We start from the raw sequence: 11,113 nt of genomic DNA, 5'->3' as shown, positions 1-11,113 counted from the left end.
AGAGGCAGAAAAGGTGGTGCTGACACCATATGGACCCATAAAGGGGAGGGGGATGCGGAATATATGGCCTGCTGCGTTCAGTATTACGGTGACCAAGACTGGGAGGAGGAGAAGGATGTGCAGAACGTTTATTTTTCTAAGGGATGCATTTATTTATTTCGTTTCAAAAGCCTTGCATAAATAAATAAGTTAAAAACTGATAAAAGGAAGGGAGCACAAGTAGCTAAATCGTTTCAGACAAAAACCGGGCAACAGCGACTGCATTGTCTGCAGCTCTAAACAGTTCTTCCTCTGTGCATGAGGCAAGGCATCATGTGCAAGCATGTTGAGTCGTCTGTTCTGCTCCACAGTCACACAAGGCGTGGGATTCTATTAGGTCGTGCCATTTTGCCAGGTTGTCTTTTGATCTGCCCACTCCGCTTCCAAGTCTGTTCGGGGACTTCCAAGTTGCCCATTCTTGGTTTGCCCCGGAGGAAGACCCTCTCTCGTGGGGGGCCATCCAGTTGGGATTTCCTGGTTTAGCTACCCAGAGGGAAAAATGTGCAGCATTTTTCCAAATGAAGCAGTGTGTTTGAGGACCAGGACATCCATAGGGATACCAAGGTGCTTGTTTATAGAGCTATTGTCCTCCCAACCCTGCTATATGCCTGCGAGACGTGGACTGTCTATAGACGTCACATGCAACTCCTGGAACGATTCCATCAGCGCTGCCTCCGGAAAATCCTGCAAATCTCTTGAGAAGACAAGCGGACAAACGTCAGCGTGCTGGAAGAAGCAAAGACCACCAGAATTGAAGTGATGGTCCTCCGCCACCAACTCTGCTGGACTGGCCACGTTGTCCGGATGCCCGACCACCGTCTCCCAAAGCAGTTGCTCTATTCTGAGCTCAAGAACGGAAAAGGGAATGTTGGTGGACAGGAAAAGAGATTTTAAGGTTGGCTCAAAGCCAACCTTAAAAACTCTGGCATAGACACTGAGAACTAGGAAGCCCTGGCTCCTGACCACTCCAGCTGGAGGTCAGCTGTGACCAGCAGTGCTGCAGAATTCGAGGAGGCACAAGTGGAGGGTGAAAGAGAGAAACGTGCCAGGAGGGAGGCATGTCAAGCCAATCCCAACCGGGACCGCCTACCACCTGGAAACCAATGCCTTCACTGTGGGAGAAGATGCGTGTCAAGAATAGGGCTCCGCAGCCACCTACAAACCCACAAAAATAGTCATCAAGGAAGACCATCTTACTCGTCCAACGAGGGATCGCCTAAGTAAGTAAGTAAGTAAGTAAGGAGTTCAGAATGCTCTTGACTGTAGGTCAACGATAAATCTCAGCAACTACAACTCCCAAATGTCAGGGTCTATTTCCCCCAATCTCCACCTGTGTTCATATTTGGATATATGGAATATTCATGCCAAGTTTGGTCCAGATCCATCATTGTTTGAGTTCACAGTGCTCTCTGGATGTAGGTGAACTACAACTCCCAAACTCAAGGTCAATGTCCAACAAACCCTTCTGGTATTTTCTGTTGCTCGGGGGAGTCCTGTGTGTCAAGTTTGGTTCAATTCCATCATTGGTGGAGTTCTGAGTGCTCTTTGATTATAGGTGAACTTTAAATCCCAGTAACTACAACTCCCAAATGTCAAACTCTATTTTTCCCCAAACTCCACCAGTGTTCACATGTAGGCATATTGGGTATGCGTGCCAAGTTTGGTCCAGATTAATCATTGTTTGAGTTGTCTGGATGTAGGTGAGCTACAACTCCTAAACTCAAGGTCAATGCACAGCAAACTCTTCCAGTATTTTCTGTTAGTCATGAGAGTTCTGTGTGCCATGATTGGTTCAATTCCATCATTGATGGTGTTCAGAATGCTCTTTGATTGTAGGTGAACTATAATTCTTTGATTGTAGGTGAACTATAAATCCCAGGAACTACAACTCCCAAATGTCAAGGTCTGTTTTCCCCAAACTCCACCAGTGTTCGCATGTGGGCACATTGAGTATTCGTGCCAAATTGGTCCAGATTTATCATTGTTTGAGCCCACTTCTCTCATTGGTGGGGTTCTTTCATTGTAGGTGAACTATAAATCCCAGCAACTACAACTCCCAAAGGTCAAGGTCTGTTTTCCCCAAACTCCACCAGTGTTCACATTTGGGCACATTGAGTATTTGTGCCAAGTTGGTCCAGATTTATCATTGTTTGAGCCCACTTCTCTCATTGGTGGGGTTCTTTCATTGTAGGTGAACTATAAATCCCAGCAACTACAACTCCCAAATGTCAAGGTCTGTTTTCCCCAAACTCCACCAGTGTTCACATTTGGGCACATTGAGTATTTGTGCCAAGTTGGTCCAGATTTATCATTGTTTGAGCCCACTTCTCTGGTTGGTGGGGTTATTTCATTGTAGGTGAACTATAAATCCCAGCAACTACAACTCCCAAAGGTCATTTTTCCATCGCTAAGGTCCATAGCTTGATTGGGATGCGATGGAGAGCCACAGCCAGCTTTTTTCTCAGGCTCCTTGGAATGCGCAGCTTTCCCACTCAGCAGAACCAATTAAGGGAAAGACAAAGGGGGCGAGAAGCCCTCCATTAATTGAACTGGGGTTTCGCTCTAATGAGGACGAAGCACAAGGGTGTGGGATGTAAGTGGGGTGGGGGAACTATCCCAGGAAGCCATGCAACCCTCATTATTCTCTCTGCTCTTCAACAACTCCCTGTTAAGTCTCTCCGGCTCACATTTTAGCCAACCTTTCTTCCTTCCAAAGAAGAGAGGGGCAAAAGAAAGGAGAGAAGAACAGTTCTCAATTAAAGCGAAAAGCTCCCAAAAATTCCAGGGGAAACAAGGCTTGGTTCAGTGGTCCTCAACCTGTGGGTCCCCAGATGTTTTGGCCTTCAACTCCCAGAAATCCTGGCTGGGATTTCTGAGAGTTGTAGGTCAAAACAGGTTGAGAACCACTGACCTAAAGCTTCGGAGAGCTTCTGTTCTAAGCTTCCTGCTTGGGTGGTGATGGCATGATCATCAACATAGATGAAACTCTCTGTCTCTTCTGGCAATGGCTGATCATTTGTGTAAATGTTAAACATTGATAGAGTAAGCACACTTCCCTAAGCAGGCCCATAGCCAGGATTTTGATTGGGGTGGGTGGGCTAAGTTTGATTCAACATTGCCCGAGCTCTGCAAGTGCAGCATTTTTCCAAATGAAGCAGAGAGTGTATGAGGACCGGGACATCTGTAGGGATACCAAGGTGCTTGTTTATAAAGCTATTGTCCTCCCAATCCTGCTATACGCCTGTGAGACATGGACTGTCTACAGACGTCAAAATTGAGACAGAAATACAACACCGCCTGAGCTCTGCAAGTGCAGCATTTTTCCGAATGTGGCAGAGAGTGTATGAGGACCGGGACATATGTAGGGAGACCAAGGTGCTTGTTTATAAAGCTATTGTCCTCCTAACCCTGCTATATGCCTGCGAGACGTGGACTGTCTACAGACGTCACATGCAGCTCCTGGAACGATTCCATCAGTGCTGCCACCGAAAAATCCTGCAAATCTCTTGGGAAGACAAGTGGACCAATGTCAGTGTGCTGAAAGAAGCAAAGACCACCAGCATTGAAGCGATGCTCCTCTGCCATCAACTCCACTGGACAGACCACGTTGTCCGGATGCCTGACCACCGTCTCCCAACGCAGTTGCTCTACTCCGAACTCAAGAACAGAAAACAGAATGTTGGTGAGCAGGAAAAGAGATTGAAAGATGGGCTCAAAGCCAACCTCAAAAACTCTGGCATAGACACTGAAAACTGGGAAGCCCTGGCCCTTGAGCACTTCAGTTGGAGGTCAGCTGTGACCAGCAGTGCTGCAGAATCTGAAGAGGCACGAATGGAGGGCAAAAGAGGAAGGTGCGTCAAGCCAACCCTGACCAATGGAAACCTGGAAACCAATGCCCTCACTGCAGGAGAACATGCAGGTCAAGAATAGGGCTCCAGAGTCACATACGGACCCACCGCCAGGATACTACACTTGGAGGACCATCATCCTCGGACTACGAGGGATCGCCTAAGTAAGTAAGTAAGTAAGTAGGTTTCTCAACTCTTTTTAAAATGTCCCAGTTCCTCTCTCCTTCCATTTCCTATTTGTCCTTGAGTTACTTCAGTTGGTGCAAGTTGAATTCAAAGTGCAAAGTGAACAGGTTTTCAGGATGACAGCAGGGGGAGCAATTGTACCAGGCTCAACATACAAAGAATGGTCTCATTTTTTTCTCTGGGAAATTATTTTCAGGTATGCATGAGATATAAGTTCGGAGAAAAAGGAGAGTTTTAAAAATGCTATAACCTATTAAATATTATTTATTTATTTTATTTTATTTATTTACTACATTTATATACCGAATCCTACCACCAAAAGCCCCCCTCCACTCTGATTGGCTGGCTTCTCAGCCAAGGGGGGGGGGGCTGTTTCTGAGACTCCAAGCAGAGAGGGGAGAGCAGGCATGCTCTGTGCATGGCAACATGGTGTGCAAGTGAGGGAGAGTGTGCGAGCCCGGAGGAAGGCTTGCAACAGCAAGTCCCATCGAGACATGGAGGTTCTACATGGGAGGTTTGGCACAATTTAATCATTGGTGGAGTACAGAATGCTCTACTCAGATTTAGGGCCATGTTTTCCTTGACTGAGCCTGCCTGATATGGAAGACCCTACCATCAGTGGAAGACCCTACCATCAGTGGAAGACTCTACCATCAGTGGAAGACCCTACCATCAGTGGAGGACCCCACCATCAGTGGACGACCCTACAATCATTGGAAGACACTACCATCAATGGAAGACCCTACCATCAGTGGAAGATCCTATCATCAATGGAAGACCCTACCATCAGTGGAAGACCCTACCATCAATGGAAGACCCTACCATCAATGGAAGACCCTACATTCAGTGGAAGACCCCACCATCATTGGAAGACCCTACTATCAGTGGAAGGCCCTACTATCAATGGAAGTCCCTACCATCAGTGGAAGATCCTATCATCAATGGACAACCCCACCATCAGTGGAAGACCCCACCATCAGTGGAAGACCCCACCATCAGTGGAAGATTATATCATCAATGGAAGACCCTACCATCAGTGGAAGACCCTACCATCAATGGAAGACCCTATCATCAGTGGAAGGCTCTACCATCAGTGGAAGACCCTACCATCAATGGAAGACCCTACCATCAGTGGAAGATCCTACAATCAATGGAAGACCCTACCATCAGTGGAAGACTCTACCATCAGTGGACAACCCTACAATCATTGGAAGACACTACCATCAATGGAAGACCCTACCATCAGTGGAAGATCCTACAATCAATGGAAGACCCTACCATCAGTGGAAGACTCTACCATCAGTGGACAACCCTACAATCATTGGAAGACACTACCATCAATGGAAGACCCTACCATCAGTGGAAGACCCTACCATCAGTGGAAGATCGTACCATCAGTGGAAGACCCCACCATTAGTGGAAGACCCTACCATCTGTGGAAGACCCCACCATCAGTGGAAGACCCCACCATCTGTGGAAGACCCTACCATCAGTGGATTACCCTACCATCAGTGGAAGACTCTATCGTCAATGGAAGACCCTACCATCAGTGGAAGATCCTATCATCAGTGGAAGACCCTACCATCAGTGGACGACCCTACCATCAATGGAAGACCGTACCATCAACACTGCTGCCATCATTATAGCCTCTTGCCTCACAGGAACACACAATCCCAGCACCACAGAAAAGTTGTGACATTGGTGGGTTTGCATTTCAATGCCAATGTCATTTTCCATAGTGGCACTAGGGGGCAGGATGAGATCGGTACAGAAAGGCACAGCTGCCTGCCTGCTCTGCTACCAATCGTCAGGCTAGTTTCAAGTCTAAGGAGTTTATGATTCCATTTCAACTACCATAACTGCATCTTATGACATCTTGGAGCATGTAGTTTGGGGAGACACTAGAGTTCTCTTGGCTAAAAATCCTAAACTACAAATGCCAACATTCCATAGGATGCAGAACCCATAAAAAAGTGACGACTTACCCAAATAAAAAGGTCTTTGCCTGCAGGTGGAATGACATTAGAAAACAGCTATATTTCCCGCTGAGCAGGAGACACCCATGTCCCCCCCCCCACCCTACAATGACATTTCAGGTTATAGTGAGCACCATGAACATGTCCAAGAGCCCAGCCAATGTCCTCCACGAACACCACATTGCCCACCACTCAAGTGAAGGCTTTCATTCGGAGACCATCTCATCCTAGATTTTATGTTTCCTCCACCACAGACATCCCAGTGTTTTTACTCTATCTCCATTGGGATGTAATTTGCATGACCCTCCTCCCCCACGGGTTGGGGGTCACTACAAAATGAGGAACTGTATTAAGGAGTCAAGGCATTAGGAAGGTTGAGAACCACTGATCTAAAGCTTTACTGGCCAAGGTGCGGAGCCTGTTTGGAAGGAGGATTCTGCACCCTTGGAGAGCTCTTGGAGAAGTTGGTGTCATGGTTGGGTGTCACCACAACATGAGGAACTGTATTAAAGAGTCGAGGCATTAGGAAGGTTAAGAACCACTGATCTAGAACTTTCCTGACCAAGGTGCAGAGCCTGCTTGGCAGGAGGATTCTGCACCCTTGGAGAGCTCTTGGAGAAGTTGTGGTTATGGTTGGGGGTCACCACATGAGGAACTGTATTAAGGAGTCACTGCATTAGGAAGGTTGAGAATCACTGATTTAGAGCGTTACTGACCAAGGTGCAGAACCTGTTTGGGAGGAGGATTCTGTTCCCTTGGTGAGCTCTTGGACAAGTTGGGATTATGGTTGGGGGTCACTACAACATGAGGAACAGTATTAAGGAGTCTCTGCCTTAGGAAGGTTGAGAACCACTGATTTAGAGCTTTACTGTCCAAGGTGCAGAGCCTGTTTGGAAAGACAATTCTGCTCCTTTGGAGAGCTCTTGGACAAGTTGGGGTTATGGTTGGGGTTCACCACAACATGAGGAACTGTATTAAGGAGTCACTGCATTAAGAAGGCTGAGAGCCACTGATCTAGAGCTTTACTGACCAAGGTGCAGAGCCTGTTCAGGAGGAGGATTCTGTTCCCTTGGTGAGCTCTTGGACAATTTGGAGTTATGGTTGGGCATCACCACAACATAAGGAACTGTATTAAAGAGTCAAGGCATTAGGAAGGTTGGGAACCATTGATCTAGAGCTTTATACGGATTGTCCAAGATGCAGGAACTGTTTGGGAAGGGATTCTGCACACTTGGAGAGCTCTTGGACAAGTTGGGGTTATGGTTGGGGGTCACCACAACATGAAGAACTGTATTAAGGAGTCTCTGCATTAGGAAGGTCGAGGACCACTGATTTAGAACGTTACTGGCCAAGGTGCAGAGCCTGTTTGGGAGGATGATTCTTCTCTCTTGTAGAGCTCTTGGACCAGTTGGGGTTATGGTTGGGGGTCACCACAACATGAGGAACTGTATTAAGGAGTCACTGCATTAAGAAGGCTGAGAGCCACTGATCTAGAGCTTTATTGACCAAGGTGCACAGCCTGTTCAGGAGGAGGATTCTGTTCCCTTGGTGAGCTCTTGGACAAGTTGGAGTTATGGTTGGGCATCACCACAACATGAGGAACTGTATTAAGGGGGTTGTGGCGTTAGGAAGGTTGAGAATCACTGATCTAGAGCTTTACTGACCAAGGTGCAGAGCCTGTTTGGGAGGAGGATTCTGTTCCCTTGGTGAGCTCTTGGACAAGTTGGAGTTATGGTTGGGCGTCACCACAACATAAGGAACTGTATTAAGGGGTTGTGGCATTAGGAAGGTTGGGAACCATTGATCTAGAGCTTTATACGGATTGTCCAAGATGCAGGAACTGTTTGGGAAGGGATTCTGCACACTTGGAGAGCTCTTGGACAAGTTGGGGTTATGGTTGGGGGTCATGACAACACGAGGAACTGTATTAAGGGGTCGTGGCAATAGGAAAGTTGAGAAACACTGCCTTGGAGAGCTCTTGGACAAGTTGGAGTTATGGTTGGTATGGCTCATATTCCAACCTAGAGGGTTGGAATATGACCCATACCAACCATAGCAGGTGTGGGTCATATTCCAACCTAGAGGGACACCCAATACAACTGAAGAAGGCCGTCCATATGCACACGCTCACAAATATGCTTTTGGTTAGTCACAGGCAAAAATCCCCTCCTTCCTCGTGGTCCGCTCACCTCCTACTCGGCTTTTCCCACCTGTCCTCTCTTCTTCTGCAGCTGCCAAATTTACAAGGCTTCTGGTTTCCTGAACTCTGGAATTCAGAGAAAACCATCAGGGGATTCAAGTACGTTCCGCTTTCCGGCTGCCCGGAACAACGAGAGCTGAGGGAGGAAAGTAATTGAGCAAAGCAGAGGCAGCTGCTAAAGGGTGGGAAAAGAAGCAAAAGGGTTTTTTTTAAAAAAAAACTTACTATTTTATTTATTTTTTTGCTTCATTGGAGTGATGAATCCCAATAAACTGCGGAAACGTAAGTTTGTCATATTGCTCAGGTTTGGCATATTGAAGAATTAGCAGCTGTGCAGGTCTGCAGGAATTTGATTATTCAAAATTATGAAGTGTATATAAGCAGCATTATAGAGACTTTTTCACTCTATAGTATAGTTGGGTGTTAAATGCAGGGCTCTATTTATTGACTACTAGCTTGCCCTGGTTATTTGAAAAAATGTGGGTAAACTACAACTCACATCATGCCAGGTAAACCCCGAGAAACTCCATTAGTACTCCATTGGTACTTATTGTATGTGTTTCCTCCACCACAGACATCCCAGTGGTAAGTTTGTTATGTTGAGGAACTTTGCTCTCGATGCATCATCGGTGGAGTTCACTGTGCTCTCTGTGTGCAGGGTAAACTACAACTCCCACTTTGATGAGTCAGTCCCCTCAAGCCAACTCCAGTAGGTTGAGTTAGTCATGGGAGTTCTGTGCGCGAAGTTTGATCCAGGTCCATCATTGGTGAAGGTCCCCGTTTCCCTAGTTGTGGGTGAACTACAATTCCCAGAAAGGAAGGTCAATCCCCCCCCCTCCAAAAAAACCCCTCCAGTTTGTTTCCAAGCGGAAGAGCCTGCATTATCCGTAGGCACCTCCTAAGACATATGGCCCCCATGACTGCACGGACCACTTTGACCAGGGACCACTTGACCAGGGACCACTTTGACCAGGGACTACTTTGACCAGGGACCACTTTGACCAGGGACCACCTTGACCAGGAACTACTTTGACCAGGGATCATTTGACCAGGGACCACTTTGACCAGGGACTACTTGTCCAGGGACCACTTGCCCAGGGACCACTATAACCAGGGACCACTTTGACCAGAGACCACTTTGACCAGAGACCACTTTGACCAGGGACCACTTTGACCAGGGACCACTTTGACCAGGGACTACTTTGACCAGGGATCACTTTGACCAGGGACCACTTGCCCAGGGACCACTATAACCAGGGACCACTTTGACCAGAGACCACTTTGACCAGAGACCACTTTGACCAGGGACCACTTTGACCAGGGACCACTTTGACCAGGGACTACTTTGACCAGGGATCACTTTGACCAGGGACCACTTTGACCAGGGACCAATTTGAACAGGGACCACTTTGACCAGGGACCAATTTGATCAGTGACCCCTTTGACCAGGGACCACTTTGACCAGAGACCACTTGACCAGGGACCCCTTTGACCAGGGACCACTATGACCAGGGACCACTTTGAACAGGGACCACTTGACCAAGGACACTTTGACCAGGGACCACTTTGACCAGGGACCACTTGACCAGGGACCCCTTTGACCAGGGACCACTATGACCAGGGACCACTTTGAACAGGGACCACTTGACCAAGGACACTTTGACCGGGGACCACTTGACCAGGGACCACTTTGACCAAGGACCACTTTAACCAACGACCACTTTAACCAAGGACCACTTTGACCAGGGACCACTTGACCAAGGATCACTTTAACCAAGGACTACTTAACCAGGGATCACTTTGAGCAGGGACCACTTGACCAGGGACCACTTTGACCAGAGACCACTTTAACCAAGGACCATTTGTCCAGGGACTACTTTGATCAGGGACCACTTGACCAGGGACCACTTGACCAAGGACATTTTGATCAGGGAGCACTTGACCAAGGACACTTTGACCAGGGACCACTTTAACCAGAGATCACTTGACCAGGGACCACTTTGGCCATGTACCACTTGACCAGGGACCACTTTGTCCAAGGACCACTTTGTCCAGGGACCACTTGACCAGGGACCCCTTTGACCAGGGACCACTATGACCAGGGACCACTTTGAACAGGGACCACTTGACCAAGGACACTTTGACCGGGGACCACTTGACCAGGGACCACTTTGACCAAGGACCACTTTAACCAACGACCACTTTAACCAAGGACCACTTTGACCAGGGACCACTTGACCAAGGATCACTTTAACCAAGGACTACTTAACCAGGGATCACTTTGAGCAGGGACCACTTGACCAGGGACCACTTTGACCAGAGACCACTTTAACCAAGGACCATTTGTCCAGGGACTACTTTGATCAGGGACCACTTGACCAGGGACCACTTGACCAAGGACATTTTGATCAGGGAGCACTTGACCAAGGACACTTTGACCAGGGACCACTTTAACCAGAGATCACTTGACCAGGGACCACTTTGGCCATGTACCACTTGACCAGGGACCACTTTGTCCAAGGACCACTTTGACCAGGGACCACTTGACCAGGGACCCCTTTGACCAGGGACCACTATGACCAGGGACCACTTTGAACAGGGACCACTTGACCAAGGACACTTTGACCGGGGACCACTTGACCAGGGACCACTTTGACCAAGGACCACTTTAACCAACGACCACTTTAACCAAGGACCACTTTGACCAGGGACCACTTGACCAAGGATCACTTTAACCAAGGACTACTTAACCAGGGATCACTTTGAGCAGGGACCACTTGACCAGGGACCACTTTGACCAGAGACCACTTTAACCAAGGACCATTTGTCCAGGGACTACTTTGATCAGGGACCACTTGACCAGG

The sequence above is a fragment of the Anolis sagrei genome, chromosome 13 (genome assembly GCF_037176765.1).
Source record: "Anolis sagrei isolate rAnoSag1 chromosome 13, rAnoSag1.mat, whole genome shotgun sequence".
Lineage (NCBI taxonomy): Eukaryota > Metazoa > Chordata > Lepidosauria > Squamata > Dactyloidae > Anolis > Anolis sagrei.
This window is presented reverse-complemented; position numbering follows the sequence as displayed.